Raw genomic sequence first — 13,622 nt, 5'->3', positions numbered from 1 at the left:
GAGTGTTGGGAGGGCTTGGGGCATGAATGGCCGAGCCATGCAGAGCCAGATCTCAAAGGGGTCCTCACATGTCTGAGCTGCCTCCTAGGCCCCAGGCAAGCTCAGAAAGCAAGTTAGGGCAATGCAGGTGTAGCCCCAGCCCACTGCCTCGTTGCCTGCCAGCAGTGCCCTCATCTCAGTGTGGGTGCAGGTGCTGTGGGCTCTAAGGCACCTGGTGCTGACCAGGTATTCTGAGGTGTGGAGAAGGCCCTCACCTTGGAATGGTTCTGAAAGGTGAACCTCCCGTAAGGCTATATCAGCCGAGGAAGGATGCTTGTAGCACAAATCACTTGTCCTCTACCTTGTGGTCTTTCTTTGCTCTCCAGCCACCTTTTTGCAGGCTCTGTGACAGTGCCCTGCAAGACGCCACCACCATCACTACAAGGGCCCAGACTGTGGGCTGCACAAGGAAAGAGGTATGTCCTGAGGTTAGGGGGCAGTGGGGATGTAAGAGGAGCTCCACTCACCTGGGCATCGTGACCAGCTGGGTGAACAGCTCATGGGCCACAACCGGGGCTGGGAGCATTCAGAAGCCCCTGGTAGGAGCTGGCTGGAGAGCCAGGCCCTGGGGACAGGCAGTTCCTGGCTAGGCAGAGGGAGGCACCGGATGCCCAAGCTACTACTCCCTTACTGAAGCAGGCACTCAAGTAGCAGATGAGGGTGAGCCGGAAACCCCAGACCGTGGGCTGGTGGCCCATAGATTTCCTCAGCATCAGCAACCCTGCTGGCTCTCTGGTCCTTACTTATTACAGCCCTTACCAAGCAACTTCCCAGCCCCAAAGGGTGAAGGGCACCTTCCCCTGGCCCAGAGCCCAGCGTTTCCCTGGACCCTCCCTCTGGGCTGAGGGCTGAGGCAGGCTGAGATCAGGGAAGACACTAGATCATTGAAATGCAGGCAGAGGCCATGGGACTAGAGAGTGTAAGCAAAGATAGCAGCAGAAAAGACAAGGCAGCAGTGAACCCAGGAGGCAAAAACGGCAAAGGGAAAGTAGAGCTGCCTCTGGGAGCAGAGAAGGTGGCTTCGTCCCAGCTGGAGGACAAGGCCAGCAGAGAGGAGAGAGAAGCCTAGAGCTTTCCATTTGGTGGATATTCCACCTGGTACATAGTAGGTGCTTGACAAACATTTGTTGAAAGGATTAAAGACTCTGATGGACTGTTTTTTAATTGTAGTAAAGAGGAAAGGTTCAGGGTGGTTGTGGCATTTTCCAGAAAGAATGAAGAAGAGAGTCAGAGGGTTCTCTTTGATGGTGGAGTCATCCTGCTCCCCACAGGTGGCATCAGCTGGGTTAGCAGCCTGCCATGGTCCCACAGGGTGTCCATGAGCTGGATGGCTGGGTTGGCAGAGAGGTGTCATGTGATCTGCAGTCACTCCTCAGCCAAGTGGCTTTGCACCCATTCACTGACTGTTGTCCTGGTGGGACTCCTTTTCCCCCAAAAGCTGGCCTTCCACTGGACAGTACCAAGCCACCCTTAACTCCCTTTATAACAGGGCATCTGACAAGTCCTGACCAAATGCCTCCTGGAGGCTCCCTGTTTTCTGTAAGGAGACCCAAGGCCAAGAGGTAGACTTGGATTAAAAAATGCACTCTGCAACAAAGTGTCTGGACCCAAATCTCATCTGATTTCCCTCTCTGAAGGGCCTGGGAGGTCAGAGAGGCATAACGGCCGTGGAAGTTGATCTTTCTGGCTCTTTGTGTTCTTTTTTTTTTTTTTTTTAATCATAATTGATTATACATATTTTGGGGATTCAATGCTGACATATGTTTATCAAATCAGTATTACTAGTATATATATTGTTACAAATTGTACTTATTCTTTAAGCCTCTTGTCTAATCTCTCCCTGTCCCCCTCTCCCTCCCCCTCCCACCACTGATAACCCTAGATTCCTTCTCTCCTTCTGAAAGAATAATGGTTACTCTGTTGATTTGTTGCCGAGATGATCTGTCCAATGCTGAAAGGTGTGATCAGGTCCTCCAATATTATCATACAGCAGATGCTTCTTCTGTTACTCTGGAATGGGCTTTGTGGAGAGACATCCTCTTCTTTTCTTTGGTCTCTGCTGCTGACTCTCCTTGTGTCAATGCACTCCACTGGCTGGTGGACCATCTGCGTGGTGGTTGTGACGTCTAGCCACTTTCGTGGCAGCCATGGTTACTGTGGTGGCTGTGGTGGGCCACTCACATGGAGGTGATATTTTTGGCATGCTCCTTGTTGCCAGTGGTGTGCCTGGTTGTGGGCAGGGGTCCGGTCCCTGGCTCCATATCCCAGGCCCCCAGGCGGGGCCCCAAGGCACTGGCAATGTGCCTGGATGGGGGTAGGGGGTCCAGTCCCTGGCTCCAAGCCTCAGGTCCCCAGACAGGCCCTGAGGTCCTGGCAATGTGTGTGGTTGTGGGCAGGTGGTCTGGTCCCTGACTCCATGCCTCAGGTCCCCTGGTGGGTGCCGAGGCACTCGTGGCATACTTAGGCCAGAACTAAATTTTTGCCCTTTCCTTACTTCTAAAACGGGGGAACTTCCTGTGGGAACCAGTACTTGAGCTCTGTGGTTGAGCTAAATTGCTGCTTTGCTGCTGTTTCCCTAGGGAAGACTTTTTGTGCAGCTTAGGGTTTAATGGTTGACCTTATAGAGACTGGGTGCACCTGGGTTGTAGAAACTCTGATATGAGCCTGAGTCTTTTCATCAAACTGCACCCCATGCAATTCTGCATTCCCAGCCAGTCTCCTCTGAGTGGTCCTATGCTGACTGGGGGCAGATCAGCTGTCCTTGCTGTGTCCCAGTGTTCTCCCGGTGGGCCCATCTCCCTCACTGCCTGTGCTCCAAACACTTCCTATGGGACAGGCCATGTGCCAGTCCCTTGCAATGACTCACTGGCCTCTGAATGGCTCCCCTTTTTTCAGTTGTTCTGGCTCCTTGCTCCTGCGTGGGTCCACAGGAGCCCTATTAGTGGTCTTGCTGTCCTGGGGCCGCCAAGGCCCTCTTCTCCCCTGCCACCTCCAAGTAACTCTAATTGAAGGGCACAGCTGCAGCTTCTGCCAGCTCCTGCTCCATGCACTCAGCAGCTCCAGCCTTAAAGCAGCCATGGCCTGAAACACTCTGAGCAGTTTTTTCTTTCTCTCATTGTGGCTTCTCCCCCTTCGTAAACTCCATAGGTCTCTCCTCTTCCCCAGAGCTCCAGCGGCCCCAGCTTGGCTGTTGTTACATTTTTATAGTTGTAAATTGGTTGATTTGTGGGAAACAGTGATGCTGGGGACCTCTATTCTGCCATCTTGACCAGAACCCCTGGTTCTTTGTATTCTTAATAAGCAGGAAGTGGGAGGCCACAGCAAGCTCAGTATGAGAATAAACCAACAGGAGGTGTTCCCCGCTGGTGGAGGAACATGTGTTCCACTCCTGTGTAGAAGGAGGCAAGCCTACAAATGGCCATATGCCCCAAGCCCTGAGTTCCCATTTTAGCTCACACAGGATTTAGTGGGGCTCTGGGGGAGCCCAGAATTTTGCCTTTATGTATGAAGGTAGGTATCATCTTTGGACCCATGGGATCTTGACTGCAGTGGGGACAGGCAAACGCTCTTAACTAGTTTGTTGAGCCACAGACTGGACTCAGCAGAGCTACAAGCAGGAAAGCAGCTTTGCTTTCCTCTGCCCAGACTTTCCAGTGAGTGCAAGGCTTCTCCTGGCTGTGGGCTGAGGAGGGTGATGAGCTGAGGGCGGCTAAGGTTTGGCTGCCACTGTAAAGTGGCCTTCTGTTGCTCTTCAACACGGAAGTGCCTGGTAATGGTTTTCCATCCTGGGCTCCAGCCAGAATGGCAATGCCTCAGCTACAGTCCCATCCAGCACCCCCTCCACATGGAGATCTGCCCAGAGAGGGAGCACGGGAGCCTGCCTGCGAGCAGCCTGTGGAACTGTTCTTCTCCAGACTGCATGGGCGTTTTGTCTCCAGACAGGTGCTTCGGGCAGAACAACTATTTGTGCACTTGTTGGGACTGCAAATCACAGCCAGATGGAGGTAGAAGTGGGGTTCAGAGGACCCTCTCCACCTCTCCACAGTTGGCAGGATGGGCGGGCATGGCACAGCTGGAGTTTTCTGTGTGAGTGGCATCTCTAGGCTCACGCTCCTCTGCAAGAGGCTCTCCAGACCCTGTGGCTTCCCGGCAATGCCGCTGGCAGAGCGCTTGCTGTGAGCCAGATGCTGTGCCAGGCACTTAGAGAACAGCACCTCTCCTGACCCCCGAGTTCTGAAGATGAGGACACTGAGGCCCAGGGAGGCTGGGGGCTGCAGAGCCGACTCAAAGCCAGTCTGGCGATTCCAGACCGAAGCGCTTAGTAGGATGCCAGCTGCACACCCTGCTCTAGCCAAAAACTTTGGAGTCTTCTCTTCCCCGGTGATGTGTGACTCTGGGGTGGGGCCGAGGGTGGGCTTGTGAGGCCAACCCCTCTCTGGAGGCTGTTGCCCCATGTGCTGCTGCAGAGGGCTGTGCCCCTGCACCCACGTCCTGAAGTCCCTGTGCCACAGATACTTTCAGACATGTTTTACCCAGGTCCCTTTCAGATGGTACCATGAAAGGAGCAGAATTACCGTCCTGTGGAATGGTGGGCAGTTAATGACTGGGGCTTCCTGACGAAGCTCAGGCTTCCCGCTCCGCAGGGGAAGCTGGGCCACGGAGGGCTGCTTTTGCTAATACCAATCCCTTCTCAGCTCCCACAAGTAAATGCACTTCTGGAAACTCCTCTTTTTAGCCCTGTCCAGCCCTAGTGTTGGTCCCGATCTTCAAAAGCCCACCCCTGTGCAATATTGCTTAGAAATGTCCTGGTGCCTGACAGCAGGTTCAAAGTCAGGGAATGATGGCTGGAAACAAAAGTCACATCCCTCCCTTGCGTGTGTGTTCAGAGTGCCCCTCCCTCAGAGTAACTTGCTGACCCCTTGGCGAAAGCAGATAGCTGTAGGGGAGCTCACAGGAAGGCCCAGCTGAGCACTGTCCAAGCAGCAGCTGCATCAGGCCACTTGGGGAGGCCAGCCTTCAGTGCTCAGCACAGCTGGGGGACTGAAGGGTCAATGGAGTCGACCCATGGTAGACTCAGGACAAACAGAGGTGTGCTGGGAGCTGGGCCTAAAAGGACTAGAGGACAAATAACTCAGCATGGAAAAAGCTACCGAGGCTGGCCCAGGGCCCCACTGCCCTGACACCTGCAGGTGCTGGGTGAACGAGTGGCCTCAGTCACAGGCAGACTCTCTTCCCGTGGGGAACCGAGGTCGGCATACCTCCTGCCCCACATCCCCAGCCCAGACGAATCAGAGCCAGGTGAGGCTGAATCCGGCTGTCCTGCTGCGTTCTGGCCCGATGCAGCCCTGCACTCCTCAAGGACCCTGAGACTTGAGGATTTGGGGCACATACAGAATTACTGTCCTGAGAATGGTGGGCAATTGAGTAATAGAGCTTTCTGATGACACTCAGGGCTCCTGTGTTTGGGAAGAAACAGACAAATGTAGAATGTTCACTGGCAGAGTGGCTGGCTGTGAGGAAGAAGGAGGCTTAAAGAGAACCTTAGAGGCCACCCAGTTTGTCTGTACCTAAACACAAGGGTCTGCCCTACAGAAGATTTCCTGACTATATCCTATACAGTTCAAAGTTCTGTCCATTTTTGCTGGGCCTCCCCCTCCCCGGCCTCCCCAATCACAGAGCACCTACCTTCCCTTGCTTTCAGCCAAGGAGGTGCACGTGCCTTCCCAGACATGGTGGGAGGATGGTGCAGCAGCCATTCAGAGAGCAGCAGCTTCTGCTGATGGAGAAGCAGTTGTTAGCTGCATCTAATTGGAAAAGAATGCTAAGGTCCTTCCACCTGGACATTTTCCTGGCATTCTCTAAATGAATAATGAAGGCATCGGCTGAGCAGGGCCCCAGTCTCCTGGAGTCAGCCCTCCATCATTCAGAGGCTGATGGTCCACTTCGAAATATTGATGCCCAGACTCCCCATCACCTCCCTGCCTCCCCACCTCCCAGCCACCACCTGGTTAGAGTTTGAAAGCAGCCCATATGAAGGGGAAGCAGAGACAGGGAGGAGGGAAAACTCAAAAGGCTGGATGTGCTGTTCATTAATGGCTGTGGGCTGCGGCAGCTTTGAAGTAGAGGGAGGACCTTGGGGTTAAATGGACATAGCAGGAGGCACTGGGGATATCTGGCCCCATGGACCCTATCTCAGCCTTCACACTTGTGTGCCCACCTCCCTTTGAAGTCAGGAGAGCTTACTGATCTAGCCAGGAGTGAACAGTGTCACCCCAGCCCAAGTGTATGATCTCTGGCCCCCAGACTGCAGGCCCCAGCCACTCTGTAGGTGACACTGGTCAGGCAGCTGGGCAGGTGAAATATTCATGGGCCCCAGAGTCTGGACATCTCGACTTTAAAAGATCTGTGTTAGACTAGACTGACTGCACACAGTTCTGCTGCTTTGAAGAATGGTGTCTAAGAAGGCCGAGGCCTTTGCAGGCTCTGTAATGTTTGCAAAGAAAGAAGTCTACCAAGCCCAGGGTGCAGGAGGTTGTCTTCATCATAGGGGAGCACAGCCACAAGGCCCTGGCACAGGCCTCAGTCCCCCCAAGAGTGCAGGGATGGCCTTCTGGATTCCATTTCCTCTTCCTAATCCTCAATGAGCATGCTCTGATGTCATGGGCACTCCAGAGTGAAAGTTGCCTGTCCTGCTGCTGTCCCGCAGGTCTTTGTGAAGAACAGTGAGCTCCCAGAGTGAACAGCAACACCTAGGCAGGGGTCAAATGGCTCACACCATGGCTTAGTTTACTGGAGGAAGTCTTCAGAGTGATAGCCATGCTCTTTGAAGTTGCAAAACTAGTATGTTAGGAAGCTCTTGGGCTTCTACTCTGAGCAACCATGAGTTTAAAGAAATGCCTCAAATTGAAGCAACAGGTGAATATTTGCTCTCATGTATCCATTCATTCCTAGTGTCTGCTCCAGGCAAGTTCTGGGCTGGGCCGGGCCCTGGGAACACAGTGGTAACATGGCACGCCTGGCCTGTCATCCTGTCTGCAAGTTGCTTACTGAGGAAACAGTTCAGGGCCCACAGTGGGAAGCCCACCCATGATGGAGTGTCTGCTGTGTGGGCGGGACACAGCGCCCAACACAGGGCAGAGGCACTACGGCTTGGAGGCAGGGCATTGCAGGGCCCACCACGTGTGGCAGAGCTTGCTTCTGGAGCCACTTAATTAATTTCAGGTAATAACAACAGCAGTAATGGTTGATGCTAAGCTGTTCTAAGTGAATTCAGCAATCCTTACAACAATCTATGAGGGAGGAACTATCATTATCCCCTCTTTATAGACGAGGCCTGGAGGCCCATGCCCACGTCTCAGAACTAGAGAGAAGCAGGGCAGGATTTGAACCCAGGAGTGCAGCATCAAAGCCCAATCTCTTACCCAATAAGCTATCCTGCCTCTTAAATAATCCTAGACACTTTTGGTCACCAGCATCTGTTTCAGGAGGGCCCCTTTGGTACCTCAAATTTGGCAGGTATTGACCTTGCACATACCAGTAGCTGTGGGAAAGGGATCTATCCAGAGGAGTAGGGGACTGCTGTCCACAACACCATCCACCCCCACCCCAGTATTCTGTCTCTCAAGGGCTGGCCCATCAGACGCACCCTGGCTTCTAGAGTCTGCCATACCCCACAGAGTCTGTGAAGGACTACAGTGAGGCTTTCAAGCCCCTAATCCCAGCTGGGCCAGGACCAATTTGGCAAGCCCTTGCTGAGGCTCCATATGCCAGCCCTAGACTCCTGTGGGCTATGAGTACACAGGTAGCTGGGGCCACGCAGGTGCACAGGATTCACAGGTAGGAGGCAGGGAGCAGGAGGCTATTATGGCCGATGGCTATGCCATAATATTTATTCTTACTAATGACATTTACTGAGTGTTAACCAGTTTAACATGATCTCATTTAGTGACAACAAATCTTATGAAAAAGATACCATGCATCCCCATTTTAGAGGTGAGGAAACTGAGGCACAGAGAGATTAAGTAACTTTCCTACAGTCACCCAGAATACTAAGGATTTGAACCCAGGCACATTGTCTGATGGGGCCACATGCCAACCGTGAGACCAAGCCTTGGCCTGAGGATGGGAAAGCACTCTCTGCTCCTGGCACCCTGGGACTCACATACTCCACCTTTGTGCCTGATTTAATCATGGAAACTGATTTTTATTTCCTCAATTAGGGGACTGATACTTCCTCTGTCTGGCAGGGATAATAAAAATCAATTAATACATGTTTGCAAAATGCTTTGAGATCCTGCATGTGGGATACAGCACAGTGCAATACTGTTTGTTTGGTGGTACTATTTGGCATGAAAAACTGTCTTCTTGGCTCCTATCAAGAGCTTCTTTTCAAAATGTTTTTCATCAAAGAGTGCAGTTATTGATTCTGGAGGGCATCCTGACATAGGTAGGCAGGCACATCCTGCCTATGTGGCCTCAGGGTACACCCTGCAGAGCCTACACCTAAGCCTGCTAGTGCCCCCACCAAACCCCGCCCCAAGGTCACCCTGCAAGCAGTGCACATTCATTCACACAAACACTTCCTGGCAGGCACTGTTCTAGACTATGGAGATTCAGCAGGTTTCAAAACAGACAAAAATCTTTACACTCGTGGAACTTGCACTGCAGTGAGGGGATGAGACAGACAACAGCAGAAACATAGATTAGAACGTGAGAAGTGCTTTTGAGAACAGAACAAGGGGAGGGCAGGCAGGGTTGAGCAGCAGGCAGCCGGCAGGTGTGTGGCAAAATTTAAATGTGGTAACTCAGGGAAGGCCTCATCCAGAAGGGGTTATGTAAGCCAGGTGTTGAGGGGGTGAGGGCACTAGCCACGCAGTAACTGGGGAAGACACATCTCAGACCTTAGGTATGAATAGGCCTGGTGGCTGGAATGGTGTGGGAAGGAGGGGGTGAGGTCAGAGGTTCTAAAGGGCCCTGGAAGCATAAGGACTTCTGTTTTCCCGCTGGGAAAACATGCATGGGTGTGCCCATCTGTCCCTGAGAGCAGGTTCTTTGAGGTGGAATACTGTTTTTCTCTCCATGCTACAGAAGAGGAACTGAGGCATCAAGAAGGCAGTAAGCGGTGGTACAGCCCAAGCTCAGCCCGGGGAGTCTGCTCCAAAGCTGGCCCTCTGGACACGCGATGGAGTTCCTCCCACCATCGACAGTGGGCATGAGTGAGATTTAGTCCCTGCCCCCAAGAAGTTCACTCTCCTGTGGGAAAACAAAACACGTGCAAAGACAAGGAAAAAGGCTGTGGGATGATTACGAAAAGAATGCCATGGAAACTGAGAGGAGGGTGTGACACATCTAATCAAAAAGACACTAGCGGTGTTCACAGAGGAGGATGGGTGCAATTTCACAGGCAGATAGGGGAGAGTGAGGAAAGGCATCCCGATCAGAGGGAACAGCCAAAGCAAAAGTGCAGACAGGAAGTCCCCAGGCCATCTAGCATGGCCAACTTGTCCCTCGTGCCATGTAAGTGAGAGAGGAGGAAGATGATGCTGGAGGGAAGGGTAAGAACCAGAGAAGCAAGGGCTTGTGTTAATCAGGGGGCTGAAGACAGTCACAGACAACACAGGTTTATTCTTTGTTCATGTAATTCTTCAATGCTGGTGTCCAGTTTGTGGCCACACAGTGACACAGGGACCCAGGCATCTTCAGTTTGTGGTTTTACCGTCTCCTAGGGCCTCAGACTCCTTTACTGGGTACCCTGCATCTGGCCAGTATCTAAAGGGATAGAGAGACTCGAAGATCTTGTAGGAGATTTTTTGGATCCCAGCAAGCACTGTGTGCATCCCTTCTGACACATTCCATTGGCCAGAACGCAGTCATATGGCGACACTTGACTGCAGGGGGAGCTGGGAAACATAGTCTAGCTGTGTCCACAGAAGGGAAAGGATGCAGGTTTAGATAAACACACAGCATTCTCTGCCATGGGACCCCATGTCTGGGCCACAGAGTTTGGGCTTGTCAAGGAAGTCAGGGAAGCAGGGAAGGGTGTGATCAAAGTCAGAGGACTGACCTGGAGACACCCAAAGGGAAGACTAAAAGGCTAGAGAACTCAAGAGATAGTAGAGACCTGGACATGGAGGGAGGAAGTAGGAGCAGAAAAGGGCACAAAAAAAGATGATATTGAGAGGCTCTTGTGACCACGCCTGGGGAGGGAGTCGGGGGAGCGAAGAAGGGTTGAACAGTAGAAGATCATTCTGAGGCTTCACAGTCGGGCCAAGCTGGCCACCTACTTCCTGCTCTTAGCTACAGGGACAGCAAAAGGAAGGGCAGGCCTTGAGAAGATGAAGTGGCTGGAGGTGGCCCATGACGGTCCTCCCCAGTCCACAGCCTAGATGCAGAGACGGGTAGGAAAGGACCTATTTTAATTTTCTTCTCGGACCTCCACATGACAGAAGAGAAATATCACCCAACATTATTATCTCTCAGAAAATACTCGCTGGAACCATAAAAAGGGAAATACAGTGAAGCCAGACCACAGAGGCTGCCCCTTAAATCAGGAGCTTCTAAATTACCGTGGTGGCGCTCTCTAATTCCTCTGGATGAAAACATTAAAGATGACAATGTCCCTTTAAATCAAATGCCCTGGGAGTTGCTGTAAAGAGTCAGTGGACTTTTTTTTTTCCTTGTGAGGATTTTTTTTTTTTTTTTGTCTCTTTTCACCTTGTAATAAAATATAAATCATAACTTGTGGGGGCAGGCTCTACAGAGCAAGCTGTGAACATGGATTTTCTGAAAATGAAGGTGTTTTGTTAATGGGAATCATCTCATCTCGGGAAACGTGAGAGTTTCAGATGATGAGTTTGCTACTTAACTTCACACTTTTTTTTTTTTTCTTGGATTCACAGGCTGGCCCCAGGGCTTGGCTGTGGCACCATCGTGATGAATCGTGATGGCACATCCTAGGAGGCCGGTGGGGCTGCCTCCACCCCTCCTAGAGTGGGCTGCTGGGCTCAGGCTGTGCCAGGTGGGGCAGAAACCCCAGAGCCATCTACATGGTGCAGGGGGCACAGTCCTGGGAGGGAGCACTCAGAGGCAGGAGACTGGGGCCTGAAGGAAGGGCACCATCCACACCCACTAGCCCACCCTGCCAGGCCTGGCAGTCTGAGCTCTTAGGCCAGAGAGAACCCCAAGGCCAGTGCAGCCCTGGAAGAAGGGATGGGAGCCACAGGTCAGAGAAGGCTGCATGACAAAGCTTCCACTAAGTAGATGTGTTTTCTGGACTCTGGTGTGGAAAAGGGGAGGGAGAAAGAATTGGTGCACTGACCCAGGCAAGGGCCAGTCCCAGGACAGTCCTATCCCCCCGATTATGCCCTGGTCTGCTTCTCTCCCCACTCTGCGCTCCTCCATATGTCAGCACCCATTTCCATGGCCTGGGTGGAGGCCCAAGGCCTGGCAAGGCTGTGTCTGTGAAGTTGGTTGGACAGTTGTAACCAAGGTAGGAAGGAGACTCAGGTAGTTTAGAAAGTCTGCAAGGCTTAGGTCTGAAATCGAAGGGCTTTCTGGTTGACCCATACACCCCGCTGCCTGCAGACCTTTCTCTCCCGTGAAACAGTTGTCTCTCCTCAACTCAACAGCCCAACCCTAACTCCTGGCTCTTCCCTCTGTGGTCTCTCCACCTCCTTCACCACCTCCACCACACGTGCACAGATCAGGAAATTGAGGTCTGCAAAGGTTGTTCATGACCTACAGGTGGCGTAGCCAATGGACACTCTTCAGTCTTTATCCGATTTGGCCTCTCTGCGGGTCAGGCCCAAGTGACCTCTCTCTCCTGAGAAACTCCTTTGCCTTCCACCTCTTTGGCCACCTCTTCTCCATCTTCTCTATAAGTGAGCTCTTTTCCTCTGCCAGCCCCTTACACTTTTTCTGTAGAGGGCCAGGCAACAAATATCTTAGGCTTTGCAAGCCATACAGTGTCTATCACTATTTAACTCTGACATGGTAGCACAAAGCAACCGTGGACAATATGTAAGCAAAGGTGTGCAGCTGTGTTTCAATAAAACTTTATTTACAAAGACAGATGGAGGGCCTGCCTGAGACACTGCCCTCAGGAGGGCTCTGCCTCCCCCCACACCTCTCCACAAACCACCAGACACCTAGTGTCCAGCTGCATGTCTTCAGAAGCCCCTGGCACCCCCTTAGCCATTACTTATGGGTGCCACATACTTAGTGGGACTAAAATCCCCATCCTTCCCCCCAAACCCACTTCTGCTCCTGTATCTTCTGTCTCACAATGTACTTTCACCTTTTCCCATTGTACTTCATTTGTAATCAGATTGTTAAGTGCTTGCAAGTGGGTGGTTGAGTCTTTGAGAAGCTGCACACTTCAGTGGGAGAAGGCTCGGGAGACGCATGGGGAGGCGGAGATGGGCTGCAAGGAGAGGCTGCAGGGCTGGAGGTGAGGCACCCAAGTGGGGAGCCCACCACTGCAGGCTTGCTGCGCCTGATCTGCTGCCCACCAACAGGCTGGCTGACAAACAACCCAGTATCTCGGCATTCCAGTGGGGTCCCACAGAGAGCTGTGTTGAAAGAAAGCCGTCCATAAATGGATTTACCAGGTGCAAGCAAGAGATCATAGGTAAAGAGCAGGTCTCTCAGCCTGCCCATTTCCGGGTGCTCTGATGGTCCCTGAGCTGAGGGCAAAGTGGGTTCTTAGAGCCATCTCTGAGGGCTCCATCTAGCAGGTGTTTGAAGCCACAGGCCACCCTCTCCTGTGGCCCCTGCTTTGTCCCATCCCAGTGGGCCCACATGGCCGAGACCTAGATGCGATGTCTGGAGCTAAAACTCAGGGGCTGCAGATACCCGTGTCAACATCCACAGACCCTGCAGAACGTATGACTCTGTGGGTCCCTGAGCTGCTGACTCGCCAGGTAGCAGAGATGCTGGACTAAGAGGGCAGACTCAGACTGGATGCTCTGTCTTGCTTCCATGCAGCAGAGGCTCACAGGCTTCCCCATGGCCTCGCCAGAGCTTGGCCTTCCAGCTCCATTTTGGTGCCAGTGGCAGGGGTGTTAAGCCAAGGTTGCAGTGCTGGATGTGCCCTCTGATTGACGCAGCTCCAAACAGTCTGTTCACTTAGAGCAGCAATAGTCTCACCTGCTTCCTGCCCGCCGCATATGGAGATAAAATTCCATCTTATTTATTCATCTCCTCCTTGCAGTCCTGGGCCGTGATACACGATAATCAATCACTGAGCCGCCTTTGCGAGGGGGCACACCCGGCTGGGAGAATGGGGACGGGGTCCCCTCCGGTGCCACACCTGCACAGCTGCCTAACAGATTGACTGCTGGAGGTTGTTCTGGGTTCTCATTTTTCATCTCGGCCGCCCTCTCCGGGATGGAAGGCCCAGGGCACCCCCGCGCACGCGGGCCCTGCTCCCGGCACACTCGAGAAGGCCGCGGGATTTATTTTGCACATTTGAACACAAATGCAATAGAGACAAAATTCTTTTTGTTTCAGAAGCCATTGCTCCATTTCTGTTTCTCGCCAAGTGAACTGACAGCTAAAGAGAGTCGAAATAAACAACTCTGTGC

At 52.5% G+C, this 13,622-nt stretch overlaps 1 protein-coding gene across 1 annotated transcript in view; it reads left to right on the top strand.

Annotated features, from left to right (window-relative positions):
• Positions 1-13,622, top strand: part of FSTL4 (follistatin like 4) — a 390,948-nt gene that overhangs the window by 285,911 nt on the left and 91,415 nt on the right. The window lies entirely within an intron of this gene.

This window comes from Cynocephalus volans, chromosome 2 (genome assembly GCF_027409185.1).
Source record: "Cynocephalus volans isolate mCynVol1 chromosome 2, mCynVol1.pri, whole genome shotgun sequence".
Lineage (NCBI taxonomy): Eukaryota > Metazoa > Chordata > Mammalia > Dermoptera > Cynocephalidae > Cynocephalus > Cynocephalus volans.
This window is presented reverse-complemented; position numbering and strand designations above follow the sequence as displayed.